The sequence below is a fragment of the Hipposideros armiger genome, unplaced genomic scaffold (genome assembly GCF_001890085.2).
Source record: "Hipposideros armiger isolate ML-2016 unplaced genomic scaffold, ASM189008v1 scaffold_677, whole genome shotgun sequence".
NCBI classification, from domain to species: Eukaryota; Metazoa; Chordata; class Mammalia; order Chiroptera; family Hipposideridae; genus Hipposideros; species Hipposideros armiger.
This window is the reverse complement of record NW_017732027.1, coordinates 342,433-367,196: the sequence shown is the minus strand read 5'-3', so window position 1 is coordinate 367,196 and position 24,764 is coordinate 342,433. Positions and strand designations below refer to the sequence as shown.

Here is a 24,764-nt window from a genome sequence, read left to right as displayed (position 1 = left end):
TGGTCCTGTTCTGCACATGGAAATGAATCAGAGTCAACCCCTCTGCCTTGTCCTAGAGAGGTCACGCTTCATTGGGGGTTGGGGGGGTCCACTCAGACAGAAAGCTCCAGCTGGTGCTGTAACTGAGGTGGCAATGAATGCCGTGGGCATGCAGAGGACTGCACAAGGGGGCGAGGGAAGGAGGGTGATTTCAGACCTCAACCTGAGCAGCTGTGTGGATGGAGAGGCCATTTACTGAGAAAGAGAAGATTGTGAATGAAGCACTTCGTTTTGGCCCTGGGAGGTTTGAGATGCCTCCTGGGGACATGGGTCTGGCAGTCACCACTGTATGTGGTGCTTAAAGCCTGGAAGGGCATGAGGTTTCTGGGCAAGAGGGTCTGTGGTGAGTAGGAGGACATCTGGCTCCAGCCATGGGCCCCCCTAACAATTCAACCCGTTAGGTTGGGCAGAGAAGGGGGCATCCTGGAGACGCCCCGGTAGCAGCTAGTGAGGTAGAGAAAGCCCAGTGTGGGGTCACATGATGCTGAAAGAGCCAATGTGACGAGGTCAGAGGTTTTAAAGATGATGATGGGTGGTGCTTGGATATATGGGGGTGAAAGGTGGAGAAAGGAGGGCATTTCAGGTGGGGAATAGCAGGACTACAAAAGCTTTGCGGCACGAAGGGTGACAGCTTGGCTCCTGGCTCCTTTTCCATGCGTTAAAGGGACCTCAAGAACTCTACGGTCCTGCTTGAAGAAGCTCCTTCAGGGACGGCCGCATTTGCCTCTAATTCACTCCTAATGCACGTCCTAGAAGCCGGGAAAGTGTTGAATGAATCAAAGATGAACGAAGGAGTGGGACTAAGTGACGCGCTTCTTGGGCCTCAGTTTCTCTTTCTGTACAGCAGGCCAACCCTACAAATTTGACTTCTGGGTTTGGGATGAGCACGGCCTGCGGAGCAGATTCCAAGTGGACATTATACACGGCCTCCGGGATTGGGCGGGACTGGGCCGCAGGCTGGGCAGCTCCTCGGTCCCGCCTCCCAGCGGGACCCGCAGCCCCGCCCCGGCAGCCCCGCCCCACCTCCCTTTGTTTCGCGCAGCCCCGCCCCTTAGCGCAGCTCCCTCCTCATTGGTCAGGGGGCGGGCCCTGGAGCGCCGGGCGCCGCCGGGGGCGGGGCGGAGGGCGCGGGCGGGGCAGATGCGCCTGCGCCGTGCCCGAGTCCGGCCGCAGCGTCGCGCCGGTTGCTTCTCTGAGGAGTGCGAGCCGGAGCCGGAGCCGGAGCCGGAGCCGGAGCCTGAGACTGAGACGGGCTGAGGCGGCGGCGGAGGTGGCCCCGCCCCGGGGCTCCATTGTTGAGGCGGCCTCGGCTCTGCTGACTGCGCGGCTCCGCTCCGCTCGGTCCGGGCGCTGCCCAGGCGGCGGCCTGAGGGGAGGCGGCGTGAGGCAAGTCTCGGGCGGCAGGGGTCCCGGGGCCGGGCTGCGGGGCTGGGCCGGGCGGAGGTCCCGGGCGGCAGGGGTCCCGGGTCGGGTGTAGCCGACCCGAGCGTGGCACCGTGGGGTCGCTCGCTGCTCGAGGTGGCCGCCGCCGCCCTGAGCGACAGCGGGACGGGGAAGGGGACTGACCGGGCGCCCGGGTATTGTTTCGGTCACGGGGTGGCACCGAGGGCGCCCCGCGCCTGCTGCGACCCTGCGTGGACGCGCAGGGCTCCTGGTCACCCCGACAGCGGGGGCACTGCCTCGGTCCCCGCTCCCCCCGTGGTGCGGCTGGTGCGCTGTTGTCTGTGTGTCACCGAAGGGAGCTGTGCGTGGGCCCCGCGTGTGGGGAGCCATGGACGTCCCGCGAGTGGGAGACTCTGTCCCTGCCACCCCCCACTCTGCCTGATTGAGGGTGTTGCGTGGGCCCGCGGTCGTGGGGGCCCTCTCACCTTCCCACTGACTGGGTCGCTGGGTATTTGTGTGTCACGGAGGGCGGCTCCGCGTGGACCCACGCGCGTGGTGCCCCAGCCACCCTGCGAGCTGGGGGCTCCTGCCCACCCGGCCTGTCAGGGTGTGCGCGCCGGGGCCCCGGGTGTCGGTTTCCTTGTGCGGGTCCCGGGCCCGTGGGGGGAACGGGCTGCGCGCGGGGGCGCAGTTGGCCCGGGTAGGACCGCCCACCCGCTCTTATTTATTGTCCTTTTTTGCCGAGCGAGCAGAAGCGGGGAGCGGCGCCGCCAGCCGCACGACCCGCGAGCCCGCCCCTCTCCCCGGCCCGGTCCCCGGGGAGCGCGGGGCTGTCACGGCGCCCGCCCGGACCGCGCGCGTCGGGCGGCTGCGTTTCCTGCCCCGGCCGAGGCGCGGCCGGCGGGAGCCGGCTCTGATTGGAGGGAGCCGAGCCCCTCTGCCCGGCCCGGAGCGTCTTGATTTCTTCCGTTAGGATTGGGAAGGGAAAAAAAAGAAAAAGAAATCTGGAAAGCCAGATTTGACTTTGCAGCTCTCAGCGCCTGGAGAGTGGAGGAAACGCTCCCAAGAATTTGGCGGGCTGGAAAACGCGTTTGAAGGCGCGTCCACGCCCGCGGAGCGGGGCCGAGGCCGTTCCAGCCGGAGGTCCGGTGGCCGGGCGGAGGCTCCGGCCCCGCGGGCCCTGCCTCTCCCGCGGCCCTGAAATAGCGTGGAGTCGTTCCTGTGCCCTTTCACCAGACTTTTAAAAACGTCTGTTCAGTTCCCAAGTGACCTAAGGGGTGATGCTCGCCCTTGAGGGATGCCAAGCCCAGACAGGCTGTGCCTTTTCGGGGCGCTCCGGCCTGAGATGGCAGGCTGGGCCGCGGGCACGGGGAGCCTCACACCCGAACTGGAGCTCTGGGAACCGGACGGCGTGTAAGTGGCGGGAGGGTGGGATGAAGATGTGCTGACCCCAGCCGTCGCTCTGTGAAGCCACACGGAGGTGCAGGCCCTTCATGGTTCACGCCCTGCGCCCTAGCCCGCCCTTCCCGTCCCCTCCACTCCGAGCTCAGCCACTCCGGCTCTGGTCACCCATTCCTAAGGTCTCAGCTGAGGTGGCGCCTGTCTCGGAAGCCGTCCCTGAAATCCTGTGCCCGCCCCCCGGAGCTGTGGCCCTTAGGGACAGGTGCGGCTCTCACAGAGGTGAGCACAGTTGCTGCCCGCAGGCAGCCCGGAAGAGGTGCGTGTAAGTGACAGGTCCTTTCTCTGTGCCATGCATCCAAGCAGTTTGTGTGATTTAGAATCTGCAACCCCTTAACTCGAACTCTCCAAAGGGTTTTCAGATTAATATTCGCCGTTACTTCCTGGTGTTGGCTGCACAGTATAGTGTAGTTGATTAGAATTTATTGGGTCCAATTCTGGCTCTGGAATTACATTACCCTGTGTTCCTGCAAAGCCACCCTTTCTGGCCTTCAGTTTCCTCCTTTGAGGGTCTTAAACTAGGTAAGAACCTCTCCCAGCCCTGAACTTTTAATTCCTTCAACCAAACACAGCAGAGGAAAGTTCTCTTAGTGGCAATAGTCTAAATAATGGAGATCTTTGAAAATGTAGATGCTAAAAAAAAAAAGTGGAAGTTCTTTTTCTTCTTTTCAAAAACCTTAGTTGTGTGGGTGTAAGTTTGTCTCAGAGTTAAGGACCAGAGTCAATGATGGAAGCTTAAGCAAATTTTTGATACTATCTTGCATATTCTTCACAATTTAATTTTACTTAACAACATCTGTACTAAATCAAATTGGTTTGATGTTTTCCTTAATGAAGTTGTGGGGTGCAGAACTCTTGGGAGGAGCATTTCATTGGTCTTTTCAGTGTCAGATAAAGTCGGCCAACTGTAGGCTTCTATTATGCCCCAGTCCCTAATGAGTTTTTAATTTGGGAGTCTGAAATAAATAGAATTTTGGTAGTGCTTTGAGTGGGTGTCTGGGGTTTTGTATAATGGCTTAAAACATAGTTTAAAAAGGATTCCTTGCAGAAAATTGCATCATATGTTAAGTGATCTATAAGGAAGCTCTAATTCTAAGGAAGATAATAATTAATCCTTTGAAATATTAATCTCCCTTCCAATTTATCTGTTTGGTAAGATGGGAATTTGGTGTACTTGATTTTCTTAAAGCCACATGTCTGCCTCTGCTGATTACAGGGATTAAAAATAGATGATAGCTATTTGGTCAAGTAGTGATGCCACTGAAGTACAATTTTCACTTAAATCAGTGGAATTTTTGTCTTCTCTTAATTAAAAAAAAGTGCCGTGTTACATGCTCGATGTGGTTTGTTTTGTTAGGGATCTTATTTTAGGAGGGGTATTTTCTGGTCTTTTCCACAACTGTATTTTCTTTGTGGTTTTCTTAGATTGTATTACTATAATGTTTTCAGTGAAGCTTAACTAGTTACTGCTTGTTCTGCGTTGAGAGTATATTGCATTTGTAGCAGGCCTGGTTTTTATGTGGATTAAAAGAAAAGGTCTTTCATAGATGGGAGTGCCTGGGGATAGAGAAGGTAGAGTTTGAACTCAGCATTTCAAAATTGATCTCAACTGAAGAAAGAGTAAACTTTATCTTCCCCATAGCCCAAACAGAGCTTAATTCCCCCCGCTTGAAAGAACTGATGGTGCTGCTTCTTTTTTTTCTTTAGATTATGATATTCTATAAGTCACTTTTTCCCTTTAAGTATTATTTGCCCTGGAACTGGAAGTTCAAAGGTAAATTTTTCTTACACTGTAAGTCTTCGTCTTTGTGTTAACCACCCCCTGCCTGTTCTATGTTACCTACCAAATGGTTTTTCTTCTTTCTTCTCTATTTTAAAATCCTTATTATATATGTGTCTGTTATTGGAGGCTGCCTCAAAATCTTTTTGGATATTGACAGGATGTAAATATAAATCATATATTTAAGATAACTTTAGTTCTTTTGGGCAGGAGACTAGAATTAGAAACCTGGTCCTAGTAAGGCTTGTGTTAAGTCCAAGTACTCTGAACTTTTTAGTTCCCTCATCTGTAAAGTGGAATTAATTGTTAGTAATACCTGTTCTGTTTAGCTCGAGAAATTGTTGTAAGGATAAAATTATATCATGAATGTAGTGGAATTTTGTAAGTTATAAAATATTATGTTGCCAAGGATTTAAAAACACACTTCATTAAGAATTTAATGAATCTGGGTTTTTCTTTAAAATCCCAAATGTTTAATATACACATGATCTTTAATTTGAGGTGTGTTAGGCAACTTTATTTAGGATTGTTTTCTCTCTTTAATTGACCAACATTGTTTGATATTTTTTGTTTTGGGGAAACATCAAATTCATGTTTCATTTATCATTAATCTTTTATAAGCAAAACTATTGAATGTGCACAGTTTAGCCTTTAACAATCTCTTCAATGGTATACATCCCATGAACCTTCGTTTAATGAAGTTATTTTCTTGGTGTTTCAGTTCCTAAGTGACCTATCTTGAGGTTGGGAAAGGCAGTAGGCAGTCTGAGGTCAAGGTCAGCAAAGCTTTCATTGTCTGTTCACATTTGAATTACCCAGCAGGCAGCTGGCACCCGCGTGAACCTGATTCAGCACCAGGGTTCCCGTGGGCCTCCTCTCCTCAAGCTACTTGGTAGCTGTTGGGCGGTGTCTCCCATGCGCGCCCGGTGGTTCTGCTTTTCTCTCTCTCCCTCCTGCCTTTTATTCCTCGATACCAGCTACTGAGAGCCTCTGATCTCCCCAGGAATTGTCAGTGGGAGGAATGCAAAGGGCAGTAAAACATGGCACTCTGTCTCAGAGAATTGACATGTTATACACAGATATTAACTTATACTGTCATACAGCTCAACAGGCCTTTATATAGATTACCTGTGATGTGCCCACATACTGCGTTTGATGTGCAGCTACACAGGTGGGACTGTCACTGAGATGGGAAGAGCTGGGGCTCACAGTCGAGTGCAAGAAGCAGACCTGGATATAGTTGCAGTGCAGTGCAGTGAGTGCCACCCCAGGCACCGAGGGGCGACTGGGTGCTGGGTTGGGGTCCATAGTCCAGCGTTTATTCTCCTACATGCTACTTAGAGCTTCTCAGGCAGGACAGGTATTGGCAGGTGTGCAAGTTAAAGGAGGAGCAGTGAATTACCTGAAACCCATAATTTGTAGGTGTTCTGAGCAATTTATAATTCCCCAGATCTGCATTTATCAGAAAAAGTCTACCATTTGTTGTTTTGAATGGAATATGGCCATCCTGCCTTTTGACCTAAGGAAGTCAGTGGACTTTTGTTGAACGTCACAGTCTGCCAGACGCTCCACTGGGTGTTTTCACATATATTATATCACTGGATGAGTTACCAATTGCTGCTGTAACAAATTGCCATAAACTTAGAGGCTTAAAACAACACAGGTCTGTTATGTCACAGTTCTGTAGGTTAGAAGTCTGACTTGGATCTCACCGGGCGAACAACAAGTATCACACGTCTACGTTCCTTACTGGAGAGTCTGGGGGAGAATTGCTTGCAAGCTCGTTCACATTGCCGGCCGAATATAGTTCCTGGCAGTTGTAGGACTGAGGCCTATTTCTTTGATGGCCGTCAGCTGGGGGGCTGCCCTCAGCTCCTAGAGCCCTCTTTCTGGTCCTTGCATGTAACCCCTGATCCCAGAACCACAAGGACCCTTGAACCCTGCTCCCACACTCTGACTTCTGCTGCATCTCTCTTCTACCTGGAGGAAGTTCTCTGCTCTTAAGGGCTCATGTGATTAGATTGAGCCCATCCAGATAACCCAGGATAATCTCCCTGTCTAAAGTCTATAGCAGAGTCCCTTTTGCTATGTCATGTGACATACTCACAGGTCCCAGGGATTAGGGCATGGACCTCTTTGGGTCCACTATTTTGCCTTCTACAATTACCCGATCCTTTTATGACAACATCCAATGAAGTTGTTGTTGTTCCCCTCAGTTCACAAATAAACACACCAAGGCAATGAAATTGTAAGCACCCTTAAGGTCCCTATTCAGTGACAAAACTGTCTGACTTGCTGTTGAGAGCTGATTGATGGTGAGGTTCCTAGCAGCAAGGCAGGTCAGTCAGAAGCAGAACTGAATTTTGTGTTTTGCAGTATTTAAGTGGTCTGCTCTGATTACAGAAGTTTTGCCAAGAAGTCATTAGAGTAATTCCTGTATTAGAAAAAAAAACACTCATGTGGGGAATTTGGGACCTTGCCTTTTCAAGGTTTATGTGAAGGACTCTTTCTTCATGGGGCAAAGAGTGCATGATTCCATGTCTGTTTCTAGAATGGAAACAGCTGAGTCAACCCAACAGGAACTCACATTCCTGAGCTTTAGAGAATCTGTTTCAAGGCTGACGCAAAGCCAACAAACAAAGTCTGTTCCTTCATCCATAGTTAGGGATGAGGTGCAGTCTGTGGTCAGGGAGACAACTGGTGATGGTCATCAAATATTTAAGACCAAGCGGGACCTCATTTGACCATGTTGGTGTTTTAGATAGTTTTTCATTAGGATTTTTTTCCTTTGCAATGAATGACAACTTCTGATTTGAAGTAAACTTCCTGTAAGAAACCAGAATCTATAATCCTAAGGCTTTAGGAATTTACAAACTGCCTGAAATCCTGTGCAAAAATTTTGTGCGTCTGTGCCTATGTGTGTGCTTACTGGGGAGAGGACTTAACAGCTTTCCATACGTTTTCAGAGGGGTTGGATTTCAAAGTTTAAGAACACACCGCTTAATAGGACATTCTTGTTGGTCAAGTATCAGATTTTGTTTAAAAATTAAATACCCATTTTAAACAAGAGTTATATACAGGCACATAGTTTTAAGAGTCAAAAGTTCTCCAAAGCTTAGGACAAAAAACCAGCAATCACCTATCCCACCCTTCCCCACCCTGATTCCTGCTCCCCAGAGGCAACTCCTTCTAATGGCTTAGCTATTTCTTCCAGATTTAGTGTTGGAGAGACATCCCGCTATGGAAGAAGATTGTTTAGGTCATTTATCCTCCTCCCTCCTCCCATTGCCCACTTTCCCCCCATCCTCTCAGTATCCTTATGCTAAAGCTTTTGGTTAACTATTCAGCTATTATTCACAGCTGAGCTATTTAGTCTACTTGGATTATATTTCCTTTCTCTTGGAGTTTTCCCCTAGAGCTGATAATTGCTCTGCTTTGTTTTGTTTAGTTTTTTTTTTTTTTTGGATATCTGTTACTTTCCACCTCCCTCTCCTCACCCCACCCCAGAGTGTAAATAAACTTTCCTACATCAATACATAGCAGGGATCTTTCTTTTGTCCTTTTCTTAGGATGAGTCTCCGTGAAGCGCGCCTTCTGCCTGCTTTCCTCTAAACTGGTTGCTGTCTGGGCGCGCTCATGTGCTCTCTTAGAGCTTCGCTGTTACCCTGAGGATGCCTTTTGTCCTTTCCTGGGCAAGATGCCTCCTTTTCAAGTTCTTTCTCTCATTTGGGGTGAGCATGTTCACCAGTAGCTTTCTAAGAAATGACTGTTTTTCCGAGATCTTATATAATATTGGAATATTTTACTCTTGCATTTAATTGATAGTTTGGCTGAGTATAGACTTCTGGGTTAGAAATCACTTATCTGCAGAATTTTGAAGATATTGCTAAAAAAGCTGAAGTTTGCATTTCTTCTTCTCTAGCGGTAACCATTGTTAACAGTTAAGCTTGTATGCCAAACCTTTTTTGTGCATTATAAATACAACGTGAGTGTATGTATACAGAGGATGCCAAAAAATGTATATACATTTTAAGAAAGGAAAAAAACTATTAAAATTGTAATACTCAATATATACCGATAACAAAAGATGAACTCAAGTCACGTTTGACTTCTGTAATTACAAGGGGTGCTCAAAGTGGTTCCCATCAGTGTCCAGACACTTCTGATGACAGCGAACTACTGCTTGAGCAACATTGACCAAAGTGTCTACTTATCTATATATTTTTGGCACCCTTGGTATATTTAATGTCAAACATTTATTTACTTATTTAATACATTTCTATTGAACTTCCCCTCTGTGCCAACTCATTTAATTTTTAGAGCAACCCTATTGTGACCATTTGATGGTGAGGAAACTGAGGCACAGAGAGATTTGGGGCCTTGTCCAGCATCATACAGCCAGGAGGTGTTGGCGTTAGGGTGGGGACCCAGGCTGTCTGGCTCCAGAGCTCTCAGCGATTATTCTGGATTGCCTGTCGAGAACTCGTGAGTGCCTTGCCAACCTTGCCTCCCACGAGTTCACTTGCCATTGTCATAGTGGTACAGATGCACTTTCTTCACCTCCTGAAGCCTAAACCTAAGTCTTGGAGTCACTCCAGACCCTGGCTAGGACCTCTTAAGGACAGAAAGGAAGGACTGTTCAGGTTGATCTAGCTACTTGGCATGTAGGAGTAGACTTGAGTAATTTTCCCAGAAAAGAAGGCCAAGATTGCTGGGCTTGCTCCTCCGAGAGAAGAGGCCCAGGAACAGCCTTATGACCTTGGCCACTTGGATAGAAAAGGAAGAAGGGAGAGCTTTACCCAGGATGGCTGACTTTGACTGCAGAAACCATTCAACCATCTGTGTGCTGGTCCGGGTGGCCCCATGCACTTCCCGTCTCCTGGAATAAATGGCATGAGGGCGTTCTCCCCCTGGAAGCCAATATGTGTAACTTCTGACCCAGCCCGGGCAGGACAGGGTTTGTCCAGCTCCGTCTCAACACAGACACGTTCTCTTGGCCATCCCAAATGTTCTGGAACGCCTTTTTTAAATTATTATTATTATTATTATTATTATTATATATTTTTTTTATAAAAGTTCAATTTGACGCATAGTTATATCTTTTCTTCTTATAACAATGTTACAGATGAAAGTTTTGTTTTCCATTCTGAAGAGAACTTAAAGAGTGAGATTATGTACTTTTTTTTTTAAAGATTTTTATTGGGGAATTGGGGGATGGGAACAGTGCTGGGGAATTGGGGGAAGGGGAACAGACAAGTTGCTGTCGTTTTGTTCTTCAGTCTAGTTGTGAAGGACGTTGCTTCACTGGCCCAAGTGGGCACCATCATTGCGCTCTTCCCAGGCGAGGCACATCAGTCGCCGGCTTCTGGACGGCCGCTCACTGCGGCTGCTGGCCACTCATGCTGGCTGCTGGCTACATACGGTAGCCCATGGCAACCCACTGCAGCAGGGGCTGCAGCCTACGCCCTCGCCTGCAACTCACAGCAACCCAGCTCCAGGTTGAGCTGTTGTTCAGCATCTTAGCTGTGGAGGGCAGTGTCACTGGCCCTCATATGTGGGATCTGAACTGGGGCCCTCTGGTGTCCCAAGCGAGTTCTTAACCATCGCGCCACTCGGCCGGCCCGATAATGTACTTTTAACAGTGTTACAGATTAAAATTCTGTTTTTCATTCTGCAGAGGATTTAAGAATGAGATAATGTGGTGTATCCAAGTCGCTAAACACGGAAGTGTGGGGTATTATAGAGACGTCACTTCCCAATTATGGATCATAGAACGGGAGTGAGAAGCAACCCGCACTTAGGTGGGAAATGGGAACAGCTTGTCTTTGGTAACGCCCCCACTTCGGGAGCCTTGGGCGTCTCTGTGAATGAAAGGTGCTCTTCAGCCTTTTCCTGAGGTGCCTGGCGTTTCTCCCTGGGGGCAAGATGGGGCCAGAGGAAGGGGTTCACTGCTGTTGAGCACCCAGTATTTCTCAGCTACTTTACAGAGTGTCCCATTTAATACACTCCTAGAGGGAAGTATTATTTTTATTAAAGATGAAGTTAGAGGTTTAGACATGTTAAGAAAGTTGTTCAAGGTCACATAATTGTAAGGGGAAAATGAAATACTGGAAGCCAGGGGTTTGACTTCAAAGCCGTTGACCTGTCTTTAACACTTGGTCACTTCCCTCAATGGTAGGAAGCAACTGAGAACTCAGGTAAGTGGGTTTGTGGGAGGAGGGCCTGGGGGATGTGATGGTCTCTTCAGACCTGGAATCTGCCTCATTGGACTTCTAAATTATGGACTGACCATCTGGAGAGAAGCGCCTGGTTTAAGACTTTTCTTTGTGGAAACAAACAAGACCAACTACATGAGAAAGGCAAAAGCTATTTATTCAGAGTTGAAGGTTTGGCCGAGACTCAAAGGCAGGCAGAGGGGTGGGAGAGCTTCCTGGTGGAGAAAAGGGGTTTCTAGTCCCCTGATGGAGGCTGGGGTCCAGGGGAGGCTAGGAAGCTACTAGAAGGGGGCGTCCCAGGTGACAGGCTAAGGGACAGGTGTGGCTTTCTCCCGTTGGTCCTGAGTGGAGTGGGGACAGAAGTTAGGGCAGCTGTGAGTTATTGATCACGTCCTGGCTGATTATCACAGAAGTTACTGTTCAGCTTCCTGGATTGTCACTAGAGACAGCAGGCCGACGGCCTCCGGGTCTGACTTCCAGGCGGGTTGCTGCGGCTGTGGTCAGGGCTCTCTGTTATAGGAGGCCTGGCCGTTGTCTGCACATTCAGTCTCGTCTTTCACTTGATGGTAAAATATTAAATGACAAATTAGATATGTTGGGAAGTTTTTAGATGTTATATGTCATCTGGAAGAAGCTATTCACACTGAAATTAATCAGTGACTGTAAACTGCTGGGCCATTAACTTCAAAGATTTAAACTAGGAAGGCTTCAACAGTACTGCCTGGAGTCAGTGCATTTTCACCCGTTGTTATGAAAATCTGTTTTTAGCCACGGCCAGCTTTGTCATCCAGCTTATGGTTGGTCTGAATCCCTGCAGATCTCATCTGTGCATTTCATAGATCACTTGGCTTGTCCCCCTAGAAGGTGAACTTTATTTTTGTCACCTTTGTATTGTTTGTGGGATTTGCGAATTGGAAAGACCTCAGCAGTCTCCTAGGTTGGCCCACTGATTTTGTAGACACGAGCTGCTCCTAGAACCTGTGCTTTCCCATCTCCGCTTCTGTGTGTATGCCCTTCTCTCTCTCCAGAATGCCGGCACCCGCTTCTGCCTCCTCAAATCTTAGCCATCCTTCAAGGGTTGAAATACTCCCTTCTCACCATCCTTTTTTGAAACTGGAGGGCAACCAAGTCCGGGGCTCGTCCTGCCTGCGCCGATCAGCCAATAGACTGAACAGGAGTTGGGCCATAGAATCAGCATTTATTATCAGAGCACCAGTGGTCTAAGAAGACAGCGGGTTAAAGCCTCCAAAAACTGCCTTCCATTCTCAGACCGGCTGGGGGTTTTTAAGGTAAAACCTGGACGTTCCTCTAAAGGCTGCGGAGGGTTTGGGGGGTCTGCCTGGAGCCTTCCCTCTGGCCGCGTGATTCTCTGGCGGCGTCAGCAACCCAGGAACCATGATGGGAGTAGCCTGGTAGACCTCTGAGATGGTGACAACAAGCCTAAGGGTATTAATCATAAGTTTCAGGTGATTTTCTAAAACAGGGAACTGGGTGAGACGGGACATTCTCAGGCAGGGGGAGGATCTGTTGTGAAACTGGGGCAGGTCAAGGAGCTCTGCGAGGCCCCTACTCCGGGGTCCCAGCTGGGCCCTGCTTCGTTCTCTGACACCCAGATTACAATTGCTCTTTCACCCTTAGGACTCTCAGTTTTGTTCCTCATTTAATCAACACAGAGACCCTGTGAGTTAGGCATTACTAGTTGCCTTATGTCTTTTTAATTATGTTAAAATATTTGCTTTAGTCACATATTTTGAATATGTCACATAAGCCAGTGGAGCAGCATTCAAAAGGCCCTAGAGAGGACGAAGGAGGTTCCGCCCACATCACTGATCTCTGTCCTGTAATCGCCGTGACTTGGTTCTTTTGAATCTTTTCAGATATTCTGTGCATAGTCAGGCATTTATGGATGATTGCGTCTTCTTTTAGAAAACACAGATGTTGGCATGATAGAAACATTATTTTCTCCTGGTTCCCTTTTATTAGGTGTTTAGGTTGTCCCAGTCCTTAGGAATAAAAAGCAATGCTGCACTGTACATGATTGATGTGTATTTGCATGAATATGTTCATAGGTGGATTCCTAGACATTGGACGGTTGGGTCACAGGGCATGCACAGTTTAAGCTTTGATTGGTGATGCTGGGCTCCTTTTCATCAAGGTTGCGTCATTTTATTCTCTCACTGTCAATGTGAAGAGTGCCTAGTTCCTATACCCTTGCCAATACAGTGTGTTCTCAAATGTTTTGTTCTTTGCCAATCTTATAGATAGTTTTAAAAGAGTGCTCCTATTTTAGAGTAGGAAACAAGCTAAGAGAGATTAAGTAGGTAAATTGCCTGGTTGCACAGTTGATGGTTAAGCTACAACCTGAATTTAGTCATATAATTTCAAACTTTGTTTTCTTTGGAGGTAAGCTGCTAATAATATATATATTTTGCTTTTGACGAGTTCCTAATTATGTACTACTTAGTCTCTCTCCTGGATTTTAAGCTGTGTGTGTGTGTGTGCGTAAAGGAATTTTGAGATTTAGATAATTTTTTATTGAGAGTAGGACAGTCCTGAAAAATATATAATAAAATAATGTAGATTTTTCTGTTTTTTAACCTCAAAACATGTCTAAATTGTCTTCTGACTTTTCAAACCTTTTGACATAGAGATTTATTCTGATTTATACTGAGAAGTCCAGGCTGTCTGTGTTTTAGGGTTGCAATTTTCTTGGTAAGGAAATGCAGGAAAATTTGTTTTTAATTTGTGAAAGTCTTCTGTGTTCAGTTAATTGTATTTTCCATATCATTTAGAAGGTTGTTTTTGGAAGCAAGTACAGTTTAGAAATTGTTTGCTTCCTTGTTAATTAAACTATCTTTCCTCCTTTCCTTTATGCATTAAGTGACAGCATAAAATCTGCCTACAAAGCCACTGGGTTTGGCTGTCACCCAGAGAAGAGTGACCCCCAACTATGGGACAGTGACATACCAAATTTAGAGTAAAAAAAAAGCCTATTAGATTCTTCTACTCATAATCCAAAAAGATTGTGCATAGAAATTTAGATATTGTCCAACTTTCCAGATATTAACACATGAATTGAATAGTACAATTAATATATGAATTGTGTGTATAAATGTACATTTATTTGTTTATGACATAGGAATCAAATAACACTGTTTAAGATAGCCTTTGTGACAAACTTCTAATAGCCCTCTTATTCCAAAAATATGGAAGTTTTGCATTGATACTTACAGTGTGTGCACACTTACTTGATTCCTCTGTATTTAATGATCATGCTCCTAGTGTCACGGGTGTATTTTGAATTTGCTCATCAGTCTTAACCTTTCAGTTTAGGTGGGCTTTTGTTTTGTTTTGGTCATTGGGCCAGTGATAATCTGTGTGAATTTTCCTTCTCTCAACCAGATTCTCTTTCTGATTAATGGTTTTAATATCTCACTGGGCTTTACTGTTTTTCTAACAATGTGAGTTCAGGACTCTGGGCTCAGCAATTCCATGGGAAATCACACTCATCTTCTATAGTAGTGCATATTTTCAAGACAAGCAAAACATCTTAACAGTTTTTATGGGATTGCACACCAGCATTCTTCTCTGAGACAGGAGACCTGGCTTTGCCCTATTTTATAGCAGTGCTAGTGGAGTTACCCAGGCAGGTCACGTGCGTTCCCTCCCTGGTCCATGATTTTATAAGGAAAAGCAGATGGCATGTTTTCTAAGCACCCTTCCAGCCTGGTATTCACTGACCTGTTGTCTGCACTGTGCCAAGGGCAGTGGAAATAACAAGCAAACCAAGGTGTGTTTGTAACCACTAGGGCAGCGGTTCTCAACCTGTGGGTCACGACCCTTTTGGGGGTCGAATGACCCTTTCACAGGGGTCGCAGGGTACTCGTATGTGGGCATATCTGCATGTGGGCCTGGAGACGGATAGATGAGCGGTGTCTTGGTTCCTAAGACCATCGAAAATATGTGTTTTCTGATGGTCTTAGGCGACCCCTGGGAAAGGTTGAGAACCGCTGCCCTAGGGGATTACAATCCAGATTCAGACGCAGGAGGAAAGCTAACAGCACCGGGCAGTTGGACAGACTGGAGGAGTGGGGAAGGGTGGTTCCAAACCCCTGTGAGAGGTTAATGTGATCAAAACTCAACCGCCGATCTGAGGAAGACATCGGCAAAAAGGAATGAGATTGCTTAGAAAAATTTCAGTCTTTGAGCTGTGGATTATCTATCCCACAAGAGAGGATGGAGGCATGGTGTTCTCTGTTTGCAGGGAGAGGTGCTGTGCTGTGGTTCACCTGTGCACGCCAAGCCTGCACTTGATACTCAGGTTCATTCAGGGTTTTTTTCTGTTTCTGCTTTCCTGATGTACCTGCTTGTTTCTCCAGAAACGTTGCAGTGAAAGCCTTTGAAAATCTTTATAAGAAGAATAGCTGCTCATTGAAAATAATTCAAATAGTATAGAAGACAAAAAGCAAAAAGCGAATGTTTCTTTTCTTGCTGTCTTTGGGTAACCACTATTAGGTTTTGGTGTATTTCCTTCCAGGGCTTTTCCAGTGTACTTACAAATATATACATACAGTTTGGGGGCATTTAAAAAAATGAAGTAGCGAGCTTGATATACACTGTCCCAGTACTCCCCCCTTTCCCCCTCAGTATACACGGACGTCCTTTCATGATGATCCCTGGGGGTCTAATAGCCTCCGCTGTTGGAGTGCACAGTAATAACAGCTAATGGTAACTGTCGTTACATTTGCCATGTGCCAGGGCATGTTTGCTCAGCTCGTTACATGAGTTGGGTTTTCTGTTTCACAACAATCCTATAGGGGGATACTGTTACTGTTAACATTTTACAAATGATAAAACTGGGGTAGAGAGAAGCTGAACCAGGAGGTTCAAGCTCATGGCGTTATTTCCAAGAGAGATAACACATTTAAATAGCTCTTGATGAATTCAAGTAATTTACATTCACTCATGTCAAGAAATAGTTCTTGAGTGCATTCTGTGTGTCAGGTGCTGTCCCAGAAGCTTCTCCTGAAAGCATGTGTGGGATAGGGGTGCAGGGGAGCTGGTCCACCTGCACTGGGCCCCCGCTTGTGCAAAGAGGGAGGGCCCTGGGGGTAGAGGGGGAGGCCTGCACAAGCCTTTCACCATCCATTTCGCTGTAATCTGGCCCCAGGTCCCGTTATTGTATCAATACATACACTTTTCAGCGATCTTGGCTTTGATTTTGATTATGGCTCACCTGAGACTGAGTGACTGTTATTTCAGACTGCCTGAGTCATGGCCTGGAAGGTCAGCACCGACGCCCCGCCCCTCCAGCTGGTGTACGTCCTCCTCAGCTCCTGTGGGGGGAGGGGAGTCACTCTGGGACTGGAGTGATTGGTCTACAAGCAGCTAAGTGGGTGTCTCATCTTGAGTGGATTTGAGGCTGGTTATGATGGTCAGACTTCCCTGCTGTTTCCCACTTGAAAGAAAAATTCATTCACCTTTGGGTTTTGCTGAGGGACTTCAGGGGTTTAGAGCAGGGCCTGGGGGCTTGTTGGTTGAGACACAGGTTATGCAAGTGCATTCAGAAAGCTTTGTGACACGTGGAAGAAGCCGCACAGAGCGTAGTGGGACTGGGTGGAGGGCGTCCATCGCTGGGTGAGAAATCTGCGACAGAGCCACACGGGACCCCACACGGCAGCGCTGGGTTTCGCTATGTGCTTTCTCTGCTCTCTTGGCAAGTTGTATTTGGGTGTCTCCTGGACTGAAAGCATGACATCAGCGCTTGCCACCAGTATTTATAGCAGTTGGTACCTCCTATGTGGGTCACTTTTTGTGCTGTGGTTTCTATAGGGAAATTGTAGCTCTCCTACCCAAAGCACACCTCCCATTTCAAGGTGTTACTAATTTCTGAACGCCTTCAGAGAGGTTTGCTAAGTAGAGGAAGTGGCTGGCAGGTGGGACCCACACCATTTGGTGTCTGATGACAATGGCCAAAATGACAAAGGCCTATAAAGTTGTGTCCTGGTCTGTGACACGCTGAAGCCCACTGCCTCCTCTGCCCTCCCGCCCTCCTCTTCTTCTTTTTTTAAACATTTCTTATTAAAAACCAAGCGAGTATTTTGGTTTTGCTTTCCTTCATTTGCTATTCTCTGCTAAATTCATTTCTCAGAGTGAGCCTGGGGAAGTGAAGAAGAAAGTGTTTACTTCCCTTCAGGACTGATAATCGCTGCTCTTAATTGAGGGGCTTACTGTGTGCCTGCCATTGAGACGTGGCTTTGCAGACGCTCTCTTTCATTTTGCGCAGTTAGCCCTCTGAGATAGGTGGTATTTATCCCCAATTAATGAGGAGGGCGTGTAGCTCCAAGTGGTTGAGGGAACCTCCCAAACTCACATAGCTAAGCAGTGGCAAAGGAGAGCCAGACACAGAGTGCCTGAGTCAGTAGATGGGCCTATTCCAGATGGGCTCCTAACTCTGGGAGGTCAGCAAGCCCCACTCGGGCTGGAATGGCTGTGACGTGGCCAACCGTTTCCTCTTTGCTATGACTCTAGACATTTATCTGACTGAACCATCCTGCCTTCAATAAATGTGAAGTATTTTTGTGTGTTGAAATTTCAGCCCTTCCTTTTACAATACAGGGAAGTAACACTTCAGGTTTGCTGTAGATACAAACATTTATGATCCAGTGACAGGGGCTTACAATGACAACTCTCCCTGGCCCCCCCCCCCAATAAGTGGGAAATAAAATCCTAATTAATAGACACACATGCTGTTTTTTTTTAATTATACATTTTTAGTTGTTCAGGCTTTATTTGTGATACTCATGTTAATAGTATCTGACATCATAGGTAGATATCAGAATTTTAAGGTAAGAATACTTAGAGCTGTATTTTTTAAACTTTCAAACTAGACATTTTACATTCATTATATAACTGAAATTAAAGTTTTACAAAACATTAGTTGCCTATAATATAGGTGATGCGCTAGCATATTTTCCAGCCCATTAAAAAATGGAGAAATTAGACATCCGTGGGCAGAAAAATGAACCTTGACCTAAATCTGACACCTTATACAAAAATTAACTCAAAATGAATCACAGACTTAAATGTAAAATGTAAAACTATAAAACTTAGGTAAATAAAAAAAACATAGAAAGCCTTTAAGATTTAGGGCTAGGCAAAGAATTTACTTGGACTCAACACTGAAAGTACAGTCCATAAGAGGAAAAACTGATTAATTGGACTTCATCAAAATTAAAAATGTTTGCTCTGCTAAAGACTCTGTTAAGAGGATGAAAAGATAAGCTACAGACTGAGAGAAAATATTTACAAACCACATGTATGATAAAGGACTAGTATATAGAATATATAAAAATCTCTCAAAATGCAACAGTAAAACAACCCAGTTAGAAAATGGGCAAAAGACATGAAGGGACATTTCATTGAAGAGAAGATACAGATGAGGAGTCAGCACATGAAACTCTGTTCAACATCATCAGCCATTGGGGAAATGCAAATTCAACTGCACAGCTACCAGAATGGCTAAAACAAAAAAACAGTGACAGCACCGAATGCTGGTGAGGATGTGGAGAAACCGACCCCTCCTGTACGGCTGGAGGGAACATAAAATGGAACAGCCCCTCTGGAGGGCAGTGACCACAAAACGGGGCTCAGCAGTGGCCCTCCCGGGCATCTGTGCAGAGAGAGGAAGCCTTCTGTTCACACAGTCACCTGGGCACCATGTTCACAGTGTCGATGGAAACATATCCAGCTTAAGACAAAGCTTATAAGAGATTATTTGAGCCAAACTGATGACAATTGCCAGGAAGCAAAGTCTCAACGGGTTGAGAAATTGCTCCACAAAATGGTGGTTTGCAGCTTATTTTATACATAGACTAAAAGGAGGAGGGTTACATGAAATCCACTGGTGGTAGATTAAGGGGGTGGGAGGAAGCAAAGCGGGGAAATCTCTGGGATTGGGTAAAAAGTAAATTGGAGAGACACACTTCTTTTACATTGGCGGGCACAGGATAGTTAGTTCACTTTTTACAGCACATAGAGATGGTAATCAGGGGACAAGAATAATAAGGGATTCTATAGTTTCCTGCTCTGGTCTGGAAAGATGGATTACTGACATAACAAGGGCATGTTATCCTAGATGCAAAAAGACAAAGATTGACCTTTGTCAGGGAAGCTACAGGCCAAGGATGTGACTACAGGCCATGACTTGCTTTTAGTTAGGAATGTTTACGTTCAGACCATCCTGTGTGGTTATTTTCAGTCTCCTGAGCTTGTCAGGTTTAACATACGGCCCCTTTTTTCGTCCACAAAAGCAGCTTTATTCCTAACAGCCAGGAAGTGGCAACAACCCAGGTGTCCTTGAGGGCTGAGTGGATAAGCATTGGTCCCTCTGTACCGTGGAACACCACTCTGCAAAGAAAAGGAACGGGTTACGGGAACACACCACAACCTGGGTGAATGGCCAGAGAGTGACACTCACGGGAAAAACGCCAGTTCCTGAAGTTCACACGGTGTATGATTCCATTTATATTTTTTTTTTTTTTTTTTTGCCACAGTGAGACAGGGTTTGTTGAAGTAAAAAGTGTCCAGACCTGTAGAGAATTTTTATAAGAGTTTATTTGAACCCAAACTGATGCCATCTGCCGGGAAGCGCGATCTCAAATGCTCTGGAGAATAACAGTTTCACAGCTTGTTTTATGCATTTGGAATTAAGGAGGGAATGAAGGAAGATGAGATGGAGGTGGGAAAGCAAGGCGGGGATTGTTAAGGAGCCTGTGTGCTCTCCTGAGGGTGGTTCTGCTTACCTCAAAGGCTATTATATTAGCCCAGCTGCACAGAAACAATGGACGGGGCTGCTTAGGCCAAGATAAGCCTTTCACTGAAGAAGCTAGAGGCCTGGGGTGTGAGGACCTGCCAGTTAGGACTTTGTGATGGTGTCACCTATATAACATCCTTAAAATAAACAGATTTTCGGGCCAGGGGTTAAGGAGAGAGGGGGGGGGTGAATGGGGGAGGGAGTGGGAGTGACTCTAGAAGGGCCAGTGAGGGCTTCTGGGAGAAAATGTTTTGTATTTGATCATCAGTGCCAGTGTCCTGGGAGATTGCACTATGGTTTTGCAAGACATTACCCTGGGCAGAAATGGGGTAAAGAGCACATGGGACCTGTCTGTATTAGTTTTTATAACTGTATGTAAATGTACAATTATTTTAAAAAATTTTTAATTATTAAAAAGATGCTGGTTGCTAAGCATTCAATACATTTTGTTATCCACTAGAAGACTCTTCTAGAGAATTTAAATATAAACTTTTTTTTTTTACTTTTTAAAAAATCATTGATGTTCTTGTAAAAATGTACGTACATTATAAAGAAATCAAACATACAGAAAAGTACACAGGTAAAGTGTTTTAAAAGTCACCCCAATTCCACCCTTCAAATATTACCATAAATTTTAAAAATGTAGCATTTCCTTCACCACGCATTTAATTTGCTCTTTCCTTTTGAAGACTGTCATGGCCGTGATTATCCTCATTTGACATCAGGAAACCAAAGCGCTGAGAATCTAGACAATACTGGATCAAAGTCAAACAGTGGCTCCTAGGCGTTGAGACCCTTCTTAATACTGGTCTAAAGCCAGCCCTGCCTCCTGCCTCTCTTCTGACCCCTGGAGCAGTGGTTCTCCAAGTGTGGTGCCCAGGCCAGGGCAGCACTCACTTGGGAACGTCTTAGAAATGCAGATTACCCTGCCCCCACCTGGGGAATGGCATTTTTGTTTTGCTAAACCTACCCCCCCCCCCCAATGAGTCAGAGGATACTGTGCAGTATGGAGGGTGCTTTCCTTCACAGTGACATTGGAACAGGGGACCGGCGGGCATTAGAAACCAGAAAACGCGAACGAACTGTAGCCACTACTTCTCGGTGATTTTACAGTGCTTATCTGTTGTGACTCATCAGCTGTCTGGTCGTCTGTTTGGTATCTGTGTCCCTTGTTGGGGTCTGGGTCTGGGTCTGGCGTAGCATCTAGCACACTCAGGCACTCAGATACTTGTTGACCAGATAAATGAGTCAGTGAGCTTAACACTTTGATGGCTACTCAGTTTCTGTCCCAGCCCCTGGGACCTAGAGACCAGCGACCCCATGGTCATTTCCACTGAGCCCATTTACTTGCCTCTCTTCCCTTTCCCTCTTCTACAAACACCTGCTAAGTGTCCAGTCTGTGCTGGACTTTGGGAATCCCAGACCATTGTGCTTCTCACCAGGATGCTCACGCATCTCAAATCCCACACATCCACACCTTCCTTCCCAGCCTGCTTCTGCCTTGGTTTTTAGTTGGCGACATCCTTACTCCTCGGTCTTGCAGACAAGAAACCCCATTTGCCCCCTTCTTTGGTCCCCATGTCTGATTGGACCCTCCTGTTCATGTCTTTCAAATGCATTTTTTCTCTCTCCAGCTCCGTTGTCATGGCCCTGGGTTAGTACCTCATCCTGTGCACTTGAACTGTTGTCCTAGCCATCCGTTCTTCCTCTGCCTGTCACACTTTCTGCACTTCCTAGTCCACATTGCCGGTAGAGTGATCGCTCCCAGACACAAACGAGCTATGTGGGCCTATGCAACCTTCTCAAATAAGTGCATGCTTTCTGTTAGAAGTTTTATCACTTGTCCTCAACCAGCCCAGGGACTCCAGGGAGACAAGCCTGCTTCCTGCCTGTCAGGTCAGCTCAGAAGCCCTGGAGGGGCCTGCCCGGAATGTTGGCAGCACTGCTGGTTCTAGAGTCAGGAGGCCTTAGGTGCTGGCTCTGATTCCAGCGGAGTGTCCTTGGAAAAGTCACTGGATTTCTGTGAGTTTTGGTCTCATCATCTAAAAAATGGACATGATGAAATACACTCAGCGTACCACACAGGTTGCCTGGAGCAGCAGAAGAGGTGCCTGGCGGAAATGCTTTGCAGTCTGGAAAGCGGGACACAGATGCAAGGAAGCACCCTGGATAAACAGCATTTCTGGAATAACTGTTGAAGCTCGTGAAAGGACACACTCATCGATGACACCAGCAGTACCTGTGCTGTATCTCCTCTGACATGGGGAGGCCCAGTGCAGTGCGGCTCACAGCCTGCTTTACTGCGGAGTTAGAGGTGCCCAAGAGGACGCCCCTCCCCCGCCCTTCAGCCTAGAAGGAAGGAGGCTCTTTCCTGCCTATATTTGGTGGCATTGTGTCAGTGCTTTAGGGACTGGAATGTGCAGAGTCCTGGAGGAGAGAGCTGTCCTCCATGCTGACTGGTCTGTCTGCACCCCAGGGGAGAGGCGGACGGGAGCCATTGCGTGGTCACTTGCCAAAGTCTTTCTTAACCCAGCTGCTCACAGAAGTGACCAGCATAACAAGTAAGAGATCTGTTAGAGACAGATGGACTGGATTAGTCCAGTACATTTGTGGCTTTTGTGGCCTCCGTGACAGAGCCCCCAGGGCTTGCTAGCTTTCTGGGGAGGGCCGGGTCAGCCGAGGGGCTGGAAAAACTGAGAGGAAGGGAGCCCACCCCCACCAGCCCGGCTGGGGTCTGGGCACGGTTCCTGAGGGACATGCACGGGGACGCGGGAGCAGGTCCCTCAGATACATCTCCTAACCACTGTAGGCTGCAGTGATTTTCAGCTGTGACATCGTGACCTGCAGCAAAGGGTTTCTATGAGGATTAGCTAAGACAGTGTAATGATGTATGTGGCAACTCAGACAGGCGGAGTGAGCAGCGTTTGGCACATAGAAGGCACTTCAGATATTTGCGGAATTGAGGGAGGGAGGGAGGAAGGGAGGAAGGGAAGAAGGAAGGGAGGGAGGAAGGGAGGGAGGAAAAACGGTCTACAGTACCCCTTACCCCTTTGGTTATGCTCCCTCAGCTACTGTGAATGGAGCTTGTGTGTCTGCCGTGCTGGGGTCTGCTGGGTGGGGTGATGGCTGAGTTCTCTGCTTTCACTTTTGATTCTTAAGAACAGGAAACGGGCACTTTAGTTACTTGACTGGTTGATGGCAGAACTTCCTTTTTGTCCCTTTTGGAATCTGGAGATTGAAGTAACACCTGACTCATTTGTGGAAGAAAAAAGGGGCCACATGTTAAACTTGACAAACTCAGGAGACTGAAAATAACCACGTAAGATGGTCTGAACATATAATAACATTTCTAGCTAAAAATGGCTTGTGGCCGGTAGTCACATCCTTGGCCTGTAGCTTCCCTGACAAAGGTCAATCTTTACCTTAGGGGAGCCTGTCTGTTGTCTTTTTGCATCTAGGATAACATGCCCTTGGAATGTCAGTAATCCCTTTTTCCAGATCAGAGCAGGAAACTAGAGAATCCCTTATTATTATGCTTGTCCCCTGATTACTGCCTCTGTGTGCTGTAAAAAGTGAACTACTAACTATCCTGCACCCACCAATGTAAAAGAAGTACATGTCTCTCCAATTTACTTTTACCCAATTCCAGAGATTTCCCCGCTTTGCTTTCTCCCACCCCCTTAATCTACCACCAGTGGATTTCATGTAACCCTCCTCCTTTTATTCTATGTATAAAATAATATAATTTTTGTGCCATTTTGTGCCATTTTGTGGAGCATTTTCTCAATCCTTTGAGACTTTGCTTCCCGGCTATTGTTGTCAGTTTGGCTCAAATAAACTTTTATAAGCTTTATCTTAGGCTGTTTTTCCGTCGACACATTTAACTGTTAGCCAAAGTTTAAGACCAGAGAGGGGAAGGCAGGGATTTACCTAGGTGACCTAGCTAATTGTCAGGGGCCAGGACTGGGATCCCCAGCCCTTGGACTCCCAGCAGAGCTGTTTTCTGTGTTGCTCTTCCCTTTCCATCCTTGATAAAACAATGAACCTAAAATGTGGCCCTGCACTTTTGGGGGGAAGGGTGCTCTGTAAGCATGGCAGATGGCCCAGACCTGAATTTTTCTTCGTGCCGCATGGCCCAGAGTTAATCCCCTGCTACTGACAGGTAGATAAAGGAACTTGTTTTGTATGTAAGCTAATACCAGAGTATTTTTTCACCTGGGAGTTTATTTGGTTTGGACTAGAATAAACCTCTGACATTGATTTCTTTATCCTAAAAGCAGAGAAAACTGTAAACACTTTTTAAGGGGCAGAGGCTGACTTGTCTTACTTGGCCTGGATTCCTAGTGCTTAGACTCGCCACGAGTGTTTGGTGACTGAGCCGAAGTGTGTGAGCGTCTGGAACAGTGTTTGCACCCTAGATGTGTGTGGGACTTCCAAAAATGCCTGTGTGCCCACTGCACACCCAGTGACATAAATTCTCCAGGAAGGGAGCCCGGGCATCTCCAGGTTTGAGAAGCCCCCGGGTGATTCTGATGGACAGTGGAGGTTGGGAACGTCTGTCTATGGTGAGTGGGAGTCCCAGGAATCTTCTGCTTTCGCCAGCTGAGAATGATTTTGAGGTGATTCAAGAATATTGTGCAAATAGATGTGGAAATGACATAAAATTTCCACATCCTGCTAATATTTGCCACGAATATATGTACCAGTGCCTCAGTTTATTCTGATGTCTCCCCATGCTGCGTTCTCTTCATGGAATAATAACGTGACAGTTAACTATGCAGGACTCCAATAGGCCTGCTCTGGGGCTGAAGTGCTCTGTGTTCATCACACTCATGTGTGTACCGGCTCTTGTCGGACAGCAGGGGCTGTGGAGTTAGACCTGCCTGGGTTTTGTTAACTAGCTGTGTCATTTTAAAACTTGACAATTTTAAAAACTTGTCCAAGCCGACTTTCTTCGTGCATAAAACAGCATGAGTGGCACCATTATCATCTCCGGACTGTTTTGAGGTTTAGGTGCAAACATGTATGCAAAAGTGCTTGGCTTAGTGCCTGTGCCTAGGACATAGTAATTGCT

General features: G+C 46.8%; 1 protein-coding gene across 1 annotated transcript in view; it reads left to right on the top strand.

Moving 5' to 3' along the window:
- Positions 1-1,353: 1,353 nt before the first annotated feature.
- AFAP1 (actin filament associated protein 1) overlaps positions 1,354-24,764 on the top strand; it is a 129,538-nt gene continuing 106,127 nt past the window's right edge. The window contains exon 1 of the mRNA XM_019626453.1: positions 1,354-1,425. The gene's annotated coding sequence lies outside the window, so the exon portion shown is untranslated. The remainder of the gene's footprint in view (positions 1,426-24,764) is intronic.